We start from the raw sequence: 22,525 nt of genomic DNA on the forward strand, positions 1-22,525 counted from the left end.
TGGACAAAAGTGTCTTCCCTAGACCTCGTGGACTGATTTAGAACAATAGAAAGAAAAGAATATAAAGTTTCCCTTAAAGTAATTGGAGAATGGAAATACACTTACTTGAAATTTGTCACATGCATTACTCTCCTATTAGCTTGTAATATCAAATCGTAGCTTTGATTTGTATAATTAAAACCTCCAAATGTAAGCATAACATAAAACATATAGGAAAAAAATGTACTCTTTGTATTAATGGAATTGGGAGAGGTTTTCAGCCAAGAATAGAGTTGATCTTGTAGAGATTTCCACAGGTTTACTTCTCCTTCCTTGTCACAAAGCACACCTCTATGTCATCCTAATGCATGAAAATGATACTGCTCTTAGATTCAAGGCAACAAAATAAGGGCATGATCAGTCTCCAAAAGTCAACCCCTAGCTTATGGATAGTAATATATATATAGGAGAGGATGGTAGTTTAAGAATTCTTATCCATTTACCAATCTAGGGTTGAGATACAGTTAAGAGGGCAGGATGAGCTCAAGGGATAAGTGGTAAATTCTCCAAGGTAGGATCAAATAGGATTTGAAGTTCTTATCCACAGTAAATGATTAAAACAACCTCTAGAAGCTTATGGAAGAGGAAGCTTCAGGATTCTTTTTATTCTCCCCAAATTTCTAGAATCAGCGCACCCCCAAAAGGGACATTCTATTGCTGATCAACATTGGTCCAAAATGGAACAACCTGCTGCTGGACGCAGGTCCCTAAAGGGCCAAGGTGCGTTGGGACTTAAAAGCACTGAAATGAGACAGTTAGGTCCAGAAACTCAAGAGTTTGGGAGAGTCATTATTAGGGCTTTCTATAAGGATGATGAAAAGGTGTTCAAGGATGTGAATGGATCTTATTTGAAAGCCTATTGACCATATGCGAGAAAATGACCTATAACAGATTTCCCCCTAATGTGCAAAGTTAGAAATGACAATTGATTACTGAAGTTATTTACCTTGTGACAAGTTCAGATCAAGAAAAACTGGTTGAGATCATCATCTATTAAAATAAATTTACATCATGATATCTTTGTTGAGGGAGGCATACCCATGCTCAACACATAAGCTAATGTTACATGTGCAATGATCAAGAAAACTTGTCCACTAATAACAAAGTGTGGACCCATGATTGGATGATTGTCTGTATGATTGTCTGTATGATCATAGACATCATACTTTGTAATCTTGTATTAATCCTGAAATTGCAACCCAGATGGATGAAACTAGATTCGGGGTCTTATATCTCGTTCGCACAATCGTCTAATGTACGAGTCTAACCATGCAAATTAATGAGTTTAAGTTGAACATGGTAGACACCATCTGATTATCAACCAATGATGTAAGTCATTAACAAATGTGAGAGAAACCATTGATGATGTTAATGTCTCTCAAGGTACTACAATACAATCCATATGGTGTGAATGAATGAGTTGAAGTTGAACACCACAAAAAATATTTTGGTCAAAGGCCAATGATGTAAACCTGTCATTGAGAGTGAGGAAACTTTCCATGTATGTATGCAAGTACCAAGGTATTTGAAGGGAGTTTCTAAGACAACTTCCTAGATAACGAGCTGATGTCGATAGGAAGTGACTTGTCATAAGAGGGCCTTAATGTAGACCCCATCAATGACATGAAACAAGTATCATGATCTGAGACAGAATGATGTTGATGTGGAATTGGTTCAGGAATGAAAAACATGGAATGAAGGCTTAAGAGTATCGTATCAGATATGGACCGAATGAATTCTCTTGATCATATATGTGACACTGAATGGAGTTGGCAACATTGACTCAAAACTGAAAGCAGAGGCTTTGACATGGTATGTTGAACCAAAAGACAATCAGATTTCCCAACCCAACAACCATAGAGATTAAGTGGAAGAGTGTCATGTTCAAGAACAAATTACTGCCATTAATAAGTGGAGTACCCTATTTTCCCAATTTCCCCGACCATTTTTGGTTACTACCTCTTTATTTTTTAACAATATTAAGGATGGTAACATATGCTTGATCTAGAATTTCATCCTTCAAATGAATCCCTCTGAGTATGTTTAATGAACCATAAGAAGGAGTGGTTTAGTCCTTTCATGTTCGACGAGTCCATTGCTGTGTGATTTTTTTATGAGTCTAGTGAAAGTGAAACTTGACATCTTATTCATGTTTATAGAGTTTGAAAAAGTGACTAAAAAGAAAACTCCAAAGGTTATTTTTCGTAGATAGTCCCTTTAGGCCGAAAAAGAAGAAAACAATATTCAAGAGAACCTCTTATCCATGTTCAACTAAGGTATTCCTTTTTCATAAATAGTTTATCTCAGTCTAGAAAATGGTTCAACTTATACTAAGTAGACATCTTTTCATTTACTTTAACAAGTTTGAAAAGACAAGTGCTCAACAATATTTTCATATTTTGGGAGTTTGAAAAGAGCTGAAAGAGGACTCTTCCTGGAGGAACGAGTGATATAAATGGTAGAAACTGGTTACAGTCATGATGAAACTACTCAAAACACGTAGAGGTCAAGATGTTGGTTAATAAGACAACTCATCAGAGCGGTTCCTCAGGAAAGGGTAAAACAACCAAGTGAAACTGTATGATCGGCCAAGCATATGGTGACGATGGAAAGAGAAAACCAAATCTCATCTCGAATAAATAGGCTGATAAAATTGGAAATCATGAAAGATAAATTGGGAATGGTTTCATTTTTACACAATATTGAAACATGGGAAACTATGCTTGAAATTGGTTTCAGTTTTACACAAGCCTGAAGCAAAGTAAAAATATGCTTGATATAATTTTGCATGCCCCCAACATAATGAATCAATTATAAGGACATGCCCCCCAAGCTTCATTTCATTCACCTAATCATACTACCGGTTACTAACAGGTGGATAGAATGAAGGTTTATTTACGAGATCAAGTGAAATACTCAACTGGGAATTTATGATATCTAATCAAAGACTCGAGATGGAAGGAGATTTATTTCATTTTTTAACAAGCTTGACATAGGAAAAGAACTATGCTTAAGGGACCTTGTTTCATTTTTTAAAGAGATTGAAACAAGAAAATGAAATGTGCTCTAGGACCTTGTTTCATTTTTTAATGAGATTGACACAAGAAAACGAACTCTGCTTGGAGATCAGGTCATGGCCTCCAAGAAACCATGGCTTCCAAGATTTTTTCATCAAATGGGAGAACAACACGCTGGAAGGGATATATTTTAGGGAATCCAATGGAAATATTAGGCTCCAATGCTCCCGGTAAATGATTCACCATATCACCTACTAGATCTAAGTCGAAATAAGTTCAGAAAATAGTGAAAGCCCTATATTCATTAGTAGGTACGTGAATGGGATATGTTTCCACATAATTAACTTGTGGCAGGGAAGATACCACTTGCACATTTAGAACACTTAGGAAAGTAGGATGATTAGTAGTAAAATCAGGACCAATAAATGAAAGTTGATCTATAGTCACAATCCTTCCATCATGTAGGAAGCACATCACTTAAAAGAGTGTGGAAAAAACAACGTTCATATTATAACCATAGTCTCGCCCCAGGAGAAAATTGAAGTCAAAAGGGCCTATGACAACCATAACATCAATACATACAATTTTTCCTCCCAAGGTAATAGGAAACCGAGGAAGAATTCCTAAGGGTTAACTGGTTCTTATGTTAAAAGCTAATAGATTTAGAGCAATGGACACAAGCTGTGGGGAACCCAAAGCTTGCCGAGCATCGTAGGATAGAATAATAACATAATCTCCCTAATCTATAATAATGTGATGGATTTTCTTATCATAATCCTTTACCATTTTCTTAAAAGGAATGTAAGAAGGGATACAAGATTCTCTCAATTAACTCTAATCAAAGTCATTATCCTGTTTTCTTGTAGGGGGTTTCATAGGAAAGGGTAAAATGCCCCTTTTTCTAGTAGAATAAGAAGAAATAAGAAGAACCTGAGCAGTATGATCCTCACTCTCTATGGGAAAAGTATGATCTATTGAAGGTGGCATCAGGTCAACCATTTTCTCAACCAATGGTTGGTCAAGAACGGATTCATGGGATTCAAGTTTAGAGAGAGTGGGATTTATTGGATTCAGATTCTGATAAATCACTTCATAAACTATTGGAGGAATAGGGGAAATATTTTGATAACCAACTGGAAAATGATGCTAAGAAATTGTAAGGTTTTCCAATAATTTTATGGCTTCATTCATATAAGGATAAAGGTGAATAGGATGATTCCCTTCACATAACCTATAGGGAAACTTGACTTTACCCTTTTTCTCATGGAACTTACTATCACTAGTTGAAGTTCTATCACCAACATGATTTCGATAGGCTGATGACAAAGGTTAATGTAAGCCTGTGGACCACACTTCTAATACGTTGGGAATACCATGAAAATATCTATGAAAGTGGTCACCCTTACATAACTTGTAAGCAAATTTAACTTTGCACGGATGATTGGAAGTTTTTTCCATAATAGTTGCATGGGTAGCAATGGTTTGTTGGTCCCCCCCTGCTTATTTTTCTTCTTCTTCTTCTCCTTCTTATTCTTCTTCGTAGCTTCCTGGTTACTAAAATCGAGACTTTCACCAGGAACGGAGGAAGAAAGGGATGAAGAAACAATAGGTGAAGAAGGAAAAGGCTCATATTTAGGATCAACTTGAGGTTGATGTTGTTCAAGTGAAGGACAAACTAGTTGAGAAGAATTTTGGATATTCGGAACCAAGGAGGTTGGAAAAAACCAAATTTGTAAACCAATGGTAAATCCGAGAAGGGACAACATTACCATATAAGGAGAACCAATATTTCGAAAAGAAGGAAAATGACTAGGATTCCCATTAGAGGGGTTTCCTTAATTGGTAGAATCAAGAACTGTTTCCATTATTTTCAACCTAAGGTCCACTAAGGAGTTATTCCACGAGGAGGATGTTGTTCCGTGGTCAATTAATTGATTTTAGAAATTAAAGACACGAACAAAAACAAATTGGGGTAACTAGTTAAAAGGGTTTACTAAGGAAATGTGAATTGTAATATACCATGTTGGAAAACCAAGGATTTATGTATCGGTAGGCAATCTCCCTAAATTTCGTGTTCGGCGTATCACAGTATACAAGGTGGCTGACTCAGTTACCTAAGGTGAGGATAACAACCTATGGTGGACTTTCGAAATATAATCAAAAGTACATAGAAGTGCAGTCCGTGTTAGTGTTGTCTAATGAGTAACCATACAATGAGTGCATTCCCATATACTTTTCATGTATGGAGCACCATCCAATATACCCAAAGGTACATGGAGAACAAGTTGATACACTTTTGTTCGTGGAACAAGATATCACCCTCGAGATGCAACACTGGGAAAAAATCATAGCTCCTATGTTTATAGATGTCGAAACATTCTCTAAGCTAGACCATTAGATGCTTGCATTAATGTTTCAAAGAATCCTTAATTTTGATTTAATAAATTTTAAAGTTTATCTTGAATTAAATTTCAGTTTTCATGACTCACTGCGAATTTCACCTGAATATCCTAAAAAATGCACACTACCATGATGAAATAAAAATTTTATTTTTCAATAAAATTCTATCTATGGGAGGAAGGAGAACAAAGAGTATGCAACATAAAACAACAAACAATATGTTAAGTGAAATTCCTCTTATTTCAATTGTTCCAATTCCAATTCATACACAAAACCCTATATGCAATGCAAAGCGATTTTTCTTTTCAATTCCACTTAATTTTCAAATAAGATGAAAACTAGGATGCATGCTTAATCATGGATAAAAGAAAATATTTAGAACGATGAATGAAACACCAAATCTTTCAAGCACTTAATGATCAAACAATTCAATTTGCTAATGACCTAGTCACAAGCACAAAGAAAAATCTAAACAAATTCTTATCAAAGGCACTCAAAACCAAAAGAAAACAAGATGAAGGATTCTGAGACACTAAAGCACACTCAGGGACACAAGGAAGAGAAACTGGAACAAAGCCTATCAGAGATAAAATCACAAAAAGGAAAGTTTTTGCATCAAACAGGGGTCAATGCAGGTGCTAAAAGGGCACCATTGTTTTGCAGTGTAGGTGCAGAGAAGGCTGGGGAGTGCTGATTAGGATAGGTGAATTTCCAAGAAACAAAAAATCCAACAGAAGCTCAATGAAAGGTCTTACTAGCCCAGTTCAAAGATAAGTGAGACAATGATGGTCTCAACAACATGAAAAACAAGTACTAAGGACAAGGAAACCACCAAGGGAATGAAACGTTCCCTAGTGGAGTCACCAATTTGTTATGCAGAATCTATGACTCCAGACAAAAGTATCTTCCCTAGACCTAGTGGATTGTTCAAGAACAACAGAAAGCCAAGAATATAAAATTTTATTTAAAGTAATTGAAGAATGGAAAGAGGCTTACCTAGAATTCGTTGCAATCTTTACTCCCCTCTTATCTTGTAAGCTCAAATCATAGCTCTGACTGCTATGAATAGAACCTACACATAAAATCAACACAAGCCAAAGATCTACAATATCTATGTGGCATAATCTAATTACTCTATTCAATGGATCAAGAAGGTATTGAAATACATGAATGTAAACATAACATAAAAAATATAGAAAATTAATGTACTATTTGTATTAATGGAAGTAGGAGAGACTTACAACCAAGAATAATGTTGATCTTGTAGAGATATCCCCAAGTTGACTTGTCCTTCCTTGTCATAAAGCACACCTCTATGTCACCCTAATGCATGAAAATGATAACTCTCTTAGATTTAAGGCAACAACATGAGACCATGACCAATATCCAAAATTCAACCCCTAGCTTGTGGATGGCAGTAAATATATAGGAGAGGATGGTAGTTTAGGAATTCTTATCAATTTACAAATCTAGGCTTGAGATCCACTTAAGAGGGGAGGATGAGCTTAATGGATAAGAGGTAAATTCTTCAAGGCATGATCAAATGGGATTTGAAGTTCTTATCCAAGGTAAATGATTAAAACAATGTCTGGAATCTTATGGAAGAGGAAGCATCGAGATTCTTTTTAATTTTCCCGAATTTCTAGAATCAACACACCCCAATAAGGGACAACCTGCTACTAATTAGTGTTGTTCTAGAATGGAACAATTTGTTGCTAAACAAAAGTCCCTCAAGGGCCAGGGTGTGTTGGGCCTTAAAAGCACTTAAATTATGTAGTTAGGTCTAGAAACTCAAGGGTATGGGAGATTTATGATTAGGGCTTTGTGTATGGATGATGACAAGGTGTCCAAGGATGTGAATTGATCCAGTTTGAAGGCCTATTGACCATATGTGAAAAAATGGCCTATAATAGACCTGCAAGTCAAGAATCAAGGAATTACAATACAATATCATCATATGATCATCATTGAGGTGGTAATTCCCATACTCAGAGTACAAGTATCTCAAAAGTAAAGTATGGAAATATGCAAAATTCCATATCAAAGTTTAATCATGGCCACGAGATATACATTGTAGCACCATGCTACATCATGAATACTCAAAAATCCACGCAACCTAGATATATGAAAAAAAATATAGTGTCTTCATATCTATCAATCTGTAGCATGAATTTAACCATGTGAATGAATGTCTTGAAATTGAACATGGTTGAAACCATTTGATTACCGACCAATTATGAAGACCATTAATAGATGCAATTGAAACCATCTATGATGACAATGGTTCTTAAGGAGATCTAGTATAATCTATGAGGTGTGAATAAATATTTTGAGGTTGAGCACCTAAAGAACCATTCAATCGAATGTCAATGATGAGAAATTGTCATTGAAAGTGAGGAAACCTGCCACTAAACATGTAGGTTCCAAGGTTCTAAATGAGGTTTCTAGATTAAATTCCCAAATAATGTGGTGAAGTTGATATGAAGTGACCCATCATAGGAGGGCTTATGAAATGAAACACATATCAAGTTTTGAAGAACAAATTAGGAGTCATTAAGGATTTAGTCCTAGATGACCAACATGATAGAAAGGATTTAAAGACAGTAAAGTGATTTTAACTAAGGGTGGACATTATCTTGAACATATCGGCAACATGACAATTGATGTGGTAGCATTTGACTCAAAGTAATGCTAGATACTAGTATGAAGATTTTCACTAAGGTATTATTAAATGAGGCAAATGGATTTCCTAACCCTAACACAAAAAAGTGACAATGTCATGTTCAAGGGTGACACATTGGATTTTCAAATACAAAAAATAAATGTTCCTTTCCCCTTTTCCCTCACCAATACCGGAAATTACCTCTTTATTTTTACACAAGCTTGAGGAGGATAACATATTCTTGTCATATAAGGTCATCCCTTGGATGAGTCATTCAGAGAATTTTTAACGAACCCTAAGAAGGAGTGGCTCAATCTGATCATGATTGACAAGTCCTACATTGTTTACATTTTACGAGTCCAATGAAGGGGCAACTCAACTTATTTTTCATGTTTAGAGTGTTTTAAAAAAAATAAAAAGAAAAATACATAAGGTCATTTTTCATAAATGTAGTCTCACAAGGTTGAAAAATTATATTACAAGTATAAAATATAAAATAGATTAGAAACAATGAAAAAAATTGAAGAAATTTCATAAGAAAATTTAAAAAGTTTGTGTGTTTTCTGAGCATCGCACCTTTTAAAAAAAAAGAGCAATGTCATTATGTTTTTTGTCTTTGGATCCATGATCATCGCGAGTTTAGAGAGAAAACCCGTAATTATTTTGCAATGCAACCTACATTGATTAACGAGCTTCAATCCAAAAAAATAATCATCGAAAATGAAAATTTTAACCAAAAAAGTGTAAAATAATATAGGAGAGAACTAGTACAAAATGGCTAATTAGTTACTAATAAAATAACTAAAAATTGCATATAAACGACCATTTTTCTGTTTGTGACCAATAGTGGCTAATTTACAGTATCTTATAACGCGACCAATTTTTAGTCTTTTTTAGCTTAGTCATTGATTGGTTGTCTCAATTCTATCATCTAGTAGTATATTTAGTCATAAATATGGTCATTAATTTCCATAATTAATGACCAAATACACAACAAAATATACTACTAAATGATCATCCTAGAAAACCTATTAATGACTAAAGAAATATTACCAAAATGTTGGTTGCATTATAAGATATTGTAAATTAGCCACTAATAGTCATATAAATGCAAATTTTAGTCATCATTTGAAACTAATTAATGACCAAAGAAATATGATTAAATTTAGTGGTATAAGATATTATAAATTAGTTACTAATATTCCTATATATGCAAAATTTAGTCATTATTTGTAATCATAAATTTATCATTTACAATAGTCATATATCTTGTCTTGGTAGTTTCATATTCATTATATAAATGACTGATTTAGTAGTTTATATTCATGTCATTTAATTTTATTAATAATCATTATAAACGGCTAATTGAGTTGTATATTAATTTTGTTTGTGTTCATCATTAATTAATATAAGCTACTAATTTAGTAGTTTAGATTGATTTTATGTGTTCATTATTAATCAACATAAATTAATTAGTATGATTTTGCAACTACGTGAAAAAAAATGCTTGTGACTAAATTAAATACTAATTTAGTAGTTTATATGGCTTTTTTGTGTTCATTAATAATCAATATAAATTTATTAATATAATTTTGCAACTAAATTAAAAAAAATGTCATATAATGTTCATCTAATATGAAAATGCAAAGTTGCATATGTTAATTACAATACTAAACAATATCAAGTACAACTATAAATAATTTCAACCACATATATTATATTAAACGAAATGTGAAGAATTACAATATGAGTTTCCAACTTAATATTGGTTGGACTACAATTTAGACATGAAATATTGTTTCATCACTTCAAAATTTTATCATTGTGTTTCCAATGCATTACAGGGGAATTCACGAGCTCTGAAGATTTGACCACCAGTCTCTACGTGTGTGTCTCATCTGGGATATTGGATTTAAGGGTATCACTAGACTAGTTCTCTTCTATATTTCTTTCTGCATTTTTCGCTCCAGTGTTATTGTTTTCTTCTTTCTTCAATTTCTACACCTTACCATCAATACTGAGTTCCTCTTCAGAAAATGAAAGAAGATACAATGTAGATTATAAGACATAAAATACGATGAACACTAAAATATAAACTAAAGTAGACTATAAAGGATTTATATTACATACACCTCAACATCAGCAATGTCAATGCCATATTTCCTGAGAAAAGCAAGAAGCTCGAAAAAATTTTCTTCAGTTGGGTGAAAGTGACTATTATGTCACCATATGACCTGTATAAACAAAGAAAATAAAATGTCACCACAAAAAAGAACACCTTAGTAACTTAGTATTCAACCTTAGGAAAAGCTTAGGCACAATCATGCCAACTAATTTACACGCTAAAAAGTTCAAGCTATAGATAACTCGTGAAAAGAAATAATATGAGGTGTGATGCCTAATCTTTGTTGTTTTATTCTCAATAACATTTCATTCTCTAACACATGGACTTGGTTAATTATATAGACAACTTGTGCACAAATAACAACATGAAAGTAAACTTTTATAATATTTATGAAAATATTTTAACACAAAACAACTAAAAACATTTCAATCAATATCGTGTAATACTAATTTCATCTTCAAGCTTTGGATGTTGTTTAAATGGACATGACGCCAAGTATTTTAAATTTCATAGTTAAAAGAAAAACAAAATATTTCAATCAATATCCTGTCATACTAATTTCATCTTCAAACTCTGGATGTTGTTTAAATGGACATGATACCAAGTATTTTCAATTTCATAGTTAAAAGGCAAACACACAATCAAAGGAAACGTTCAAAATACAATCAATAATAAAGGGAGGATATCATGGAATGGTCATTGCAATTATAAAATATCTATTTACTTGTCCATTGGTGTCTAGAATTCCTATAACATTTACTTTCCCAAAATAACCATGAGGTGAAAGAATAAAAAATTTAAAACCATAGGAATCCCTACTAGAAACATTTCCAACTTTGATGGATCATGTTCCTGAAGGATCTCCAACAAAAAAATGAATCATATCCAAGACATGTTATGCATTGTCTCCCCATCCTTTTTCCAATCCCATTTCCTATAACCTACCAACACCAGATTCAAGTAACAATCAAACAAAGGCATTGACATTTGTTTTTATCTTTTGTATCTATAAAAAAATATTTTTATTTGTTTTAATAAAATATTAATTCATATTTAAAGTTGCCTTGTCATGAGAAGGTATCAATCAAGTAGGATATCAAAAAAATCGAACTCAATTAGGTCCTCAAAATATTCCTACAAAATCATTTTTTTTCTTTCTATGATTTATTAGGTAGAAAAAATAAATATCTTAAAAAAAAGCCATATATTACTTGTGTTCAAACTCATATATGGTGTACTCTTGGTAAACGTTTTAAGATGTTCCTCTTCCTTTACCAAAGCGGACTGTAGCTTGGTTAAATTCTATATACTTTCATTCAACATCAATTCCTGCAAGATAAATTTCACACATTATTCTTTCCCATTTCTCAACATGCTACAAATGGTAAATTGAAACTCACTTAAAACCAAGCGCATGCACTTTTCTAACCAAATCAAACAAACAAATTGTGTCTCTAATAAAAATTCACGCCCCAGAAATTACTCAGCCATGTGCTTAGGCTAAAGGTGAGATTCTTTGAATCATATTCAGCTCATACTTAATGGGATATTTTTATGTTTACCATGATGTCAATTTGGTGCTAAAATAAATATATAAATACAGGTCATTTTAAGTGAAATTCATGTATAATTTAGAAAAATAACATTACAATGTAGTGGTAAATCTAGAGATGCAAGCATCTATTCATGGTTGTAAATGAGGGCAGACCTCTAAAACTTATGTGATTGGGTGTCACTATCCATAAATAAATTGTTTGTTTTATTAAACATTTTCATTTAACCCATTTATTCTAAAGATTCAATCAGAGAACACACAGGCAGGGTCCTAGGACATCCCTGGGATTGATAAGGAAAAAACACACATTCAATCGATGATGATTTCATTATAGAGAAAAAAAATGTCCTAGGGCTAACCCAACAACAAGAAAATAAATATGGAGAAATAATCATACAGGTTGTGTTCCAAGTATAAGATAAGATAATTTTATTTGTGTCCACCAAATGACCAAAAAATTCTCTCAAAGGAACAAAGATAGTACATCTAGTGTTAGTACAAAGTGTGGGTGCCAAGGCATTTACAGACTCGACGTTATCTGCCTAGCAAAAGAGAGTATAAGCTAAGCTATCATTATAAATATAGATGTTATAAACTGAAAAGCTCTAAAAATATCAGTTCTGAGCAAGAGAGGAAAGGACAAAAATCTATATTAGAGCTTACAACTAAGGATGAGTGAGGGGACAAAGAGGCAGATAAAAAAAGATATATTACGAAAAGCGTCATATAACTGATATGCATTTTAAATTTTCAGAAAGTTCTACATACATTATATTAAAGAAAAAATCAATGTAGTTGGCATTTGTCCAAACAAAAAGCTAGGAAGCCAAATTGTAATAGAAGTCAGACTTGTAGGATTATGTCTGAAACAATTTTTATTTTTTTTTATTAAATGAAAATTTAAATGTGTAACATAGGAATGATAATTTGGATGGAGCAAACATGAAAATGACATATTGAAACTACATATAATACAAAAATTTCATAATTATTGGCATACACTAAGTTGACTTACCTCACATTGATGATCTATTATAGTGGTTTATTAGTTGCAAATGTACAAAAGTCCCATATCAACAAATGGCGGTCATCTCCAACAAACCCAAAGGGTTACTCATACCTTAAATTCCATGCAACATCTTCCACGAAACCCTCATGGACTTACATTGACATGAGGTCATCAAACATTTTCAACAAAGATAATGAAATTGGCATTGGAAAGTTAACAATACACAAACATAAACTCACCAACAAATCCCATTAATTTTCTACAAAAAAAAAAAAACAAAAATGATAGTAAAAATTAAGAATAATCTTGGCATCTTTTAATGGTCACATTTGTGGAGGTGTGAGCTTAGTTCTAATAGTGTATTTAACGTTTTTTTATTACATGCTACCATAATGTAAAATCAATGAACTTTAGCATGAAAATTCATTTTGACATATACTAAAAATCATGAAACATTAACAAAGCTAAAGAAAAGAACTTTCGAAGCCTAAAAACCTCTGTGTGTTCAATTTCTTATAGAATCCTCTGCTAAGTTGCAGCATGATAAAAAACAAAATATGAACCAATCCTATTATATGGGAAAAGCATCCAACTCCTAAACTGTATTTAGATACAAACCTAATGATAATAAGAATTCATTATGATGGGTGGATTTATTTGCAGTCGGACACAAATTTACTTTGAATAACATCTATCAAAATATATCACCTTGTATATTTGTTGGGCCTCAAGCACCTTGTTTTTGGCAGGTGCATTAATGTCCCACAAACAGATTTGTGTGTCGTCTGAAACACTTAGAAGATGGCCATGCTTAAAAGGGCTCCATGATAAACCATAACCTTCTATATTATGATCCCTTACTCTCAGATATGGATTACAACCACCATATTGAGGGGGCTTTCATGGATGCTTGTTGTAGTCAAACAAATAATTATACACTAACTGATTTTGTGGAAATAATGAAAGGATTATGTGGCATGTATTAGGCTCTATTGACCTCCCCATCATGATTGATTTTTTGTATTACTTATGCCTCCAACAAAGAGAATCCATGTAGTAACCTAACCTAAAATGTAAAACATGACATATTTACAAAAATTTAATTATAAAGTTTCAATAACATTGAACTGAAAAAACAGTTTCAATGCAAACTATGAAAAATGTTCATCCAAAACATATAACAAATCCCAAATGTGTGGACAATATTAAAGAATGTGATAAAATAACAATGTTGAAAATTAAAAAAAATAACATTCATTCTTTTCCTTTCTAATAAATGCAAAAAAGTAATCACATTGTACAACAACGAACATTGTTCATCATAAGTGTGGTGAATTCTTACAATCATAAGAAAATGTTCAGAAAAAAACATATATTATTTTGCAAATATACACTGAACTAGTGATCAACCCACGTATTCCTAGGTAAAACATAAAGTGGGTTATAAAGTTTTTAATTCACATACTCAATTCCATGGACATCACAACATTTACAAATGAACATGTTAGTTGATTTCATATACATGGTCGTGTTACTAAAATAAGTGGTTACTCAAAACCCAATAGGAAAAAGGTTCCACTTTCCATAAAGATGACAAGGTCCTTGATGAGTGAGAGAAAAAGACAATTCCTGACATGTTCTTCAAAGAATTCGCAATTTGGTTACAACTGCAAGATGCCCAACTTCTCAAGCATGGAAAAGCTATGTTCAGAGGTCTCCCAATGCAAATAGACAAAACCCCAAGACATCACAAATTCCAATTAAATTATTTCAAGAAGCTATAGAGGTTTTTAGCTAGTCTATTCAATACAATTTAAGAAACAAAAAAGGAATGTAAGGTGATTGGTGCTAATTAGTGTTGTCATTGATGTACAAGGTGTTGATCCTCTGGAACCTTAGAATATTTCACAGGCGACAGAAGCACGTGGGACAAAAATTAAATTTTTTCATACTACCCATCATCACTCAAATAAGGGGGGGGGGGGGGGGGGTTGTTGGGGGGGGGAATGAAGAACCTAAGAAACTAGTCCCATGAATTGAAGTTTATGGTGGAGAAAACGATCATGTAAAAGGTTGTACTATTACATTAGTGCACACTGGTGAACTATCTCTGGGGAGGACAATGACTACCAAGGCCTTTCACACACCATGTTCATTTTTGGTTGTGGAAAAAAAAATTTATGGCTCAATAGAGGAAAAATATTGGTCTCCTTGCCCAAGTCAACTCAGGTATTATGTGGACATGAGTATACGGTGAAGAATGTGTAGTGCGCAATGGCTGTTGAACCAAAAAAATGAAAGGATCAAGAAAAAAATTAACTGGGTTGAGAGACAGTGGAAGGAGAATAAGCCCACTATGCCATCGGCCATACATAGTGGCATAGTGTTCTTATCCATAGCCAAGCCTCAAGAAGATTTACTAGTTTAGCATTAATAAGTTTTGGGGCTTGTTTTCGTTCTGTATTTTTGAGGTTGATGGAGTAATCACATAGGAAAACATCAAAACCATTTTGGAAGCTGGGATCTAGCCCTGCCATCTTCAGAGCGGGATCTCTCTGTAAAATTTAGCTTTGTTTTTATGGAAATTTTAGGCTAGTTATGACTATACTGATAGTTTTGATTTCAATAGTTTGGCTGATTAAATTCTCATAATTCCATTGGGCTATGGAGTCTATAGATTAAACTGGATTTGGCATCAAATTTTAGAGGAGTTTCACAAGGCCTATTTGGATCTTTTCAGAAATTTAAATGGATTATGAGAGAACAAAAAATGCAAGATTTTGTTGAAATTAAGGAGCAGTTAAGAATTCCTTAATTTGACTTCAGTGGAAAACATGAGAATTACTAACAACCATAATAAGGTGCTCTAAATAACAAATCCTATTCATCACAGTTTCTGTTAAGTAATTGAGATATTCAAAATAACAGAGAGAGAAAAACAATGTTTACAAATAAACAGAAGAAACACATCACCATTTGGTACACCACATGAATCATGTGAAAAGGTCCCTGTATTATTGATGTTCCAACACTTTGAAAAATTACAATATCCAGAGGAAATTACATTCAGAAATCAACCCTTAATACTTCAAACAGTGAAGTATTTACACTGATAATTACAAAATCAATGTCTCAATAGACAGTGTATTATTAGCCTAATTACAAACAATACAATTTATCTCTGACAGAAAAAAAAAGGCCACGTAGATAGCTGGAAGGAAAGGTGGCTCTGTTTTGGTGGATTTGGTTGTTGAGTCAACCCGAAATTGTGTTGATGTGCTGATTGTTGTGTTGGCTGATGTGCTGGTCGTTGTCTTACTGCACTCGAATTACCCTTTTAATCCAATAAATCGCAAAGTTCTTCCCATCTCATTTCATCGGGTATGGTTAATTTAATCACCCTCTGGTAAATTTCATCAACCTCTGTGTATTTGGCAAAAGTTGGCTTCACTGCAAAAACATGTTTTGCCTGATTTTCTATGTAGAAGTCAATTGTCATGGTTTCTAAAAATGCTTTTGCTATCATACTTCCCTTTATCTCACTGAACTTGACATTACTTCTGGCCATTTCCTTCATCTTCAGAACATAGTCTTCCTGAGTGATTAATTTATCATTTATCACATAAATGCTGGGAAACCCTTTCTCAATTAATGCTTCAATTATGTTGTAGAACCTATTTACTCCCAGCTCTAATGTTACACATCTTTCCTCCAATTGATCAATGAAGTTCCTTTTGGTCAAAACTTTCTTGACTCCTAAAATAGTGGCAGTTTTGTCACTAATTCCTAATTCTTCAAGTTCATATTTTGACTTGGAATTCAGGAATCTGATAATGTTGGAGGACTCTATGGGAATTTCTCCAATCTTCTCCCTTCCTTAAACAATGGTTTCTATGGTTTTTTCTATCAATTCTTTATGTTCAAAGGTGATTTGGATAGATGGCCAAATATCATTCATAGAGTATAGAATACCTATCCAAATGGTTTCCTTGGCTTGGGCCAAGGTCTGACTAATTGAGGTATCCCTTTCTACCTTCTACAACTTCTCAAACAATCTATGTGATTTCTGTACTTCAGTAAGACAAGAAGCTTCAACTTCAGCTTTCTGTACTTCTAAAGCTTTGAGCTACCCTTGCAAAGTATTGATCTCTTCTGACTAGATTGACATGCTCTCCAGTATCTTTGTTACCTGTTCAACACTTGTAGTATGAGTGGAAGAAGTAGCTGCAACGACTGTTCCTATTGCTGGAAGCTAAGAAATGGGTATGGCATCCAGGGTAACAATGGCCATCTTCTAACTTTGTTCTTTCTCCTTTATCATGTTCTCCATTTCTCCCTCCATCTATCTAATCTGTATGTTCTGCTCTATAATCAACTTCATCATGTTACCCTTCTGTGCCTTATTTTCTTCAATGTCCTTGGTTAATGGATCCTCTATAGATGGTAGCTTAAGTTTCTTTCTCAATGCTACAATGTCCAAATTATTCTTCTTGATAATCTCCTCTACAACATTAACATCTTTAGGATCATATCCTATCTTGATTATCAAATCTTCCAAAGACTTGACCCTATTATCCTTTGTTATGGAGGATACCTTTTAAGTTTTTAACGGTGACTGAACATTGGCAAAGGAAACGTGCAACTTGGATAATGACATAGCAATATTAGTCAATGTAGAAGATATCATCTCACTAGGTTTCTTATGCATCTCCATTTGATCAACGAGATAAATGTCTTTGGTTCTAAACTCAAATGTAGTGCTCTTGTAGTCTGATTCTATTTTTGGCTATGGAATTTGGGCCTCAACGATGGCAATTTGCATATTTCCATGCTTTGTGTCAAAAACTAATAACAATTTGCTATGTGAGCTGGAGGTTTGCTTCTAGAACTGATTATAGGTATTGTTTTTAAGGATCTTATTCTTAAGCTTAATCTCCCTATACCTATCCAAAATTGTCTTTTCCTTCTCTACTTGGACCTTCTGTGAATCTAGCTTTGTCTCCTTCTGACCTTGTGATGATGAAGGTTCAGTAGAATATGTTAGAAATTTGCTGCTTGCAAGTGGTGAGTCTGTAATTATGATGGAAGCATGTTCTTCTGTCTCTTTGTCCACATCTGTCCTAGGAGTCAATTTTGTCCTTTTCCTGTAACTGATCCTGAACTCTTTGGCTTCACTTCCTTTTGTTGATGATGATCCCTCATCTCTTTGTATTTTACTCATTTTCTCTTGAGGAGTGGGAGTCTACAAACTGGAAATAGAAAATATTTGTTCTTCAACTTCCTGCAAGGTGTTTTCTGTCCATTCCAACCGATTTGCGTACTTTTCTATTTCGGGCCTTGAAGTATGGATTTATGGAGTACTTTTATTTTCTACTCTGAGCTTTCAAATAATACCACAAGTGTCATAATACCAAGTAAACCTCGGGTTGAACTTCATCTCTTTAAGCATTTTTTCTGCTTCGTCAACTACTGTCCTGGTATTATGTGGGTATTACATACAAATTGGCCCACTTGTATCTTTATGTTGAACTCTCATTTCTTTTTAGCCACCACAAAATGAATGTCATCAGAATTTAACATCTGTCTGATGTATTCCAGGGCAAAAATCCTCATGGGGAGGTATTTAGGGAGTTTTTATGGTGCTAATTCGCAACCATAAACTTTGATTTCTCTATAGTTTTGGTATAAATATCAATCCCAAGTCTGGCTTGACATGTTATATGTAGAATTCTTTTAATATCTTCATTGATTTTAGGTTGTATTGAACTATAAAGGATGTTCATGGTTGGGTGAACAAATTCCTTAGTAAACTGCTTGTAAGAGAATTCTTGCTGCTTTTTCATGACCAATGAGGTCCAAAAAATCATTGGCTACTAGTTTCCTGCATCATCAAGCTTCTGTATTGCAAAATTAAACTTATCTACTTGATAATAAAGGAACATGTAGATTAAAATGGAGGTGTAATTAAACACCTGTTCTTTGGGAAATTTTAGAAATTTCTCATGAATTCTATCAGCCAAGAATTGATTGAAAATGAATACCATGGATGGCTTACTGTCTGTGAAAAACATGGAGAAGAAACCTAAAATGGGCTCATCTACCCACTGATCAGAATAATAACCAAAATATAGGAAATTATGGATATAATTTGTTTAGCTTGATCAGGGAAGATGGAGGAAGGTTATGGAGGATTCTTCTTAGGTAATTGGACATTCTCAGGCAAGAAGATCTCAAAGATATTGGCTCTAGTAGCAGAATCCATCTTTTGATAAAGTTGGGCGAGGGATTCTAAGGAGAAAGGAGCACTATTTTCCACAAGGGATGCTAACATCATTTGGTCTATAGACAAGGCAATAATTGTAAAGAGAATGTCACCGAATGGGGCCATGATAGCTCTTTGGGAAGGGACATAACATGCCTAACATTTTTTGGTGAATTCAAGGGTTGGGAAGGTTAGAGGGAAGATATAATGGGGAAGGTTTGACTCCCAGAGTCCAATTTCATCATTTTTATCTGCATGCTTTTCTTCCAACCAACAATATAACTCTAAAAAGTCACAGTCACACTGGATTTCATTAATCTGATAACCCTATCAATTAAAGGGTTGTGAACTAAATCTATGGAGGGAGGGATCAAGGGATTAACAATTTTATCTTTAGTTTTTCTCTTGGGATGCATGACTGTATTAGTGAAAGATAAGAGAAATTGATAGAAGATCTTATCGGGAAACAATTGGGGTAACGAATTATCAGGGGAAGGAGACAAAGGACCGTCAATTTCGATCTGGTTTTGGTCGAAGAATTCTCTGAGAACAGTCGTTGTGTAAAAATTGTCGATTACAGAGAATAAGAAGTGAAATAGAGGAAAGCGATGGTTTCAAAACCTTTTAAACAATGTTGTGAAATTCCAATTGGAAATTGCATGGGACCGTTAAGTTTGAACAGTTACCCGAGAGTTACGAATTGAAGGTCGAATAGTTATCCTTTTAGGGAGAGCATTTAATTGGTTAACAGTTAGGCAACGTGGTAGGAGGTGAGTGACATAGGTGAACTATTGGGGACGTCGTAAAGCGGGTGAAGGGAAGGTGGTTTTGGATGGGGTAGCAGGGGGTAAGTAGTTTCGGCGGGGGGGTGGAATGCGGAGAGGGTTCCACGTAGTGATGGGGCCCGGTGGGAGAAAAAACCATTTCGAACCCCCCCCCCAGTGGTAAAGTCGCGATGGAGAGGGGGGCGAAGAATGATACGAACAATGGATCATGAGGGGGCAAGGATCTCAATGCTCCTAACCGCAATGTCCTTTAACCGAATATGACAAAGACATTTTTTTCGACATGCGCCTTTTATGTTTTGCCCTTAGACTTAGGATAGAGGTGAAATAGGAGATATAAGAAACAATTTATCCTACAGTGCATGCTTTTCCTTTTTACATTGTCTGTAGACTTAGGATAATATGGTATACCAAGCATATATTTATAAAACAACTATTTTACCTTCCCTTAACTAAACTAACATTTTTTTCTTCTAAGGGGTGCACTTAGACTAGAAAACCCACCTGATTTTATTTTATAAAAAAATGAAAAACTATCTAACCTATACCTTATTTCTCCTATTGATTTAGATTAAACATTTGAATCAATGTCATTTTATACCTAACTACTGATTTACCAAGATTAGATTGTTTGGAGAATCTTTATCTGCTAACCTAATTTACATAAATTCAAACATGTTTAACCATGATTACACTGTATGATTAAACAAATAGCTAGTGATTGTGGCATTTTGAACAAGTTGCACACAACCTTTATTTAACAATGATGAAGAAAACTATCTATTAGTAGTGGCATTTAGACTTGTAACACTTTTAGTATTATTTCTTTTTGTTTTTCTTTTGATGGGGTTTTATTTTTCATTCTTTTTTCAAATTTTTTGTTTTTCCTGTTTTTTATTTATACCCTCTTTTCATTTTTTATTTTTTTTTTCTTTTATTTGGAAATCATTTGCGATTTGAAAATTATTTACAGTATAAGACTCCTGAGATACAATACTCAAATACCTTGAGATCCTATAAATTATATGATCCTAATTGTGGCTCTAGCTGGGGATGGTACTCTCCCTGTGAGGTGTGAAGAACATTTGATCAGTAACCTTAAGTGTTGTATTTCAGCAATATCCACACCTGATTTCCTTTGTTGTAATACTTATGGTAACATATTGATTGAAGCTTAGGGCCTTCTCTGTGGGCTTCGACTTCTGCCAATAGGTCACCCAATCATAATAATAAAAACAATGATATTTACAATGATTGATGCTAGAAAACTTCTTTTGCTCAGAGAAATAGTGCTTTAGCATTCTGCCATCCAAAGGTCCACCAGGAATTTCTGTCCTATCTAGATGTTTGAGATGCATCGTGTCCTCTGAAAGCATAAATGATATAAGGCCCTATCCATAGATTGTCAAATTTTCCATGTTTTCATTTGTCCTCCCTTCTGAAGTCCCACTTCAAAACTCTATCACCCTAAGTGAAATCATCTGCTTTAGTTCTTCTATCAAAGTCCTTTTTGATATTCTCCTGGATGACTTGAGCCTTATTATAGACTTATTCCTTGGATTTTTGTGACTGGATTGTCTGACCAATTCTCCTTTGGATGTCATTTGGCTCAACCTGCAATTCCTGAATTATCTTCATGACTAGAACTCCCAAAGAGGATGGAAAAAAAAAATCCATTCCATAAACCAATTGGTATGGTGACATGCCAATTGATTTCTTTGTTGTGAGCCTATCATCCCAAAGTGCATTTATCAACTTGTTGTGCCATGACTTTTTGTTCTCTTCTAACAACTTCTTAATAATGTTTACCAAAATCTTATTTGAAGATTCAGCCAAACCATTACCATGTGGGTAGTAAGCAGTTGAATGTCCCAAAGTAATATGGTATTTGTTGCAGAAATCTATCATTTTCTTGGATTTAAAAGCTGCAACATTATTTGTAATGAGCTTGTTTGGACAACCAAATCTAGACAGGATATTGGTTTCTAAAAATTTTATAATAACAACATCAGTAACCAGTTTGGAAGGTGTGGCCTCAATCCATTTGGTGAAGTAATCAGTAGCTGTGAGGATCCATTTATGTTGGGTTGAGGATGGTGGATGGATTTCTCCAATGAAATCCAATCCCCATTCTTGGAAAGAACTTTCAACATATATGGGTTTCAAAGGTAAAGGCAATAGCTTTCTTCTCCCTTCAAATATTTGGAATTTATGGCAAGAGGTTACCTTTTTATGAACATCTGGGAAAAGGGTAGGCTAGTAAAAATCAGCTCTAAGGATCTTGTTAGCATTGGTTTTCCAGTATAGATGTCCACTGCAATCACCTTCATGGAATTCTTGCATTGTTCTTTTTGCATCATATTTCAATAGAAACTTTAGTAGAATACCACCAACATCTTTCCAATATAAAACATTATCTATGACGCAAAATTTCATTGCTTTTAATTTCTTAAATCTAGCCTTTATCTTAGTTAAACCAGGAGGAGCATTTAAATTGAATAACAGAAAAATGAGGTCTGCATACCAGGGTGATATCATAAAAGCCTCATCTAATTATGGAGTCACCTGGTCCTCTTGATCATCTAATGCAGCTACAAAGTTAATATCCAATGCATTAAAATTAGATTTAGCCATCAATTTGGCTAATCCTTGTCCTTTGATAAGCTTGGTT

The 22,525-nt window shown here is 34.0% G+C and overlaps 1 pseudogene; it reads left to right on the forward strand.

The window, feature by feature from the left end:
* LOC149260586 (hydroxyacylglutathione hydrolase cytoplasmic-like) overlaps nt 1-19,099 on the forward strand; it is a 142,403-nt pseudogene extending 123,304 nt beyond the window's left edge.
* Nucleotides 19,100-22,525: the final 3,426 nt, after the last annotated feature.

Source organism: Pinus tabuliformis, chromosome 6 (genome assembly GCF_031772625.1).
Source record: "Pinus tabuliformis cultivar Carrire ecotype Pingquan chromosome 6, CPIR1, whole genome shotgun sequence".
NCBI lineage: Eukaryota > Viridiplantae > Streptophyta > Pinopsida > Pinales > Pinaceae > Pinus > Pinus tabuliformis.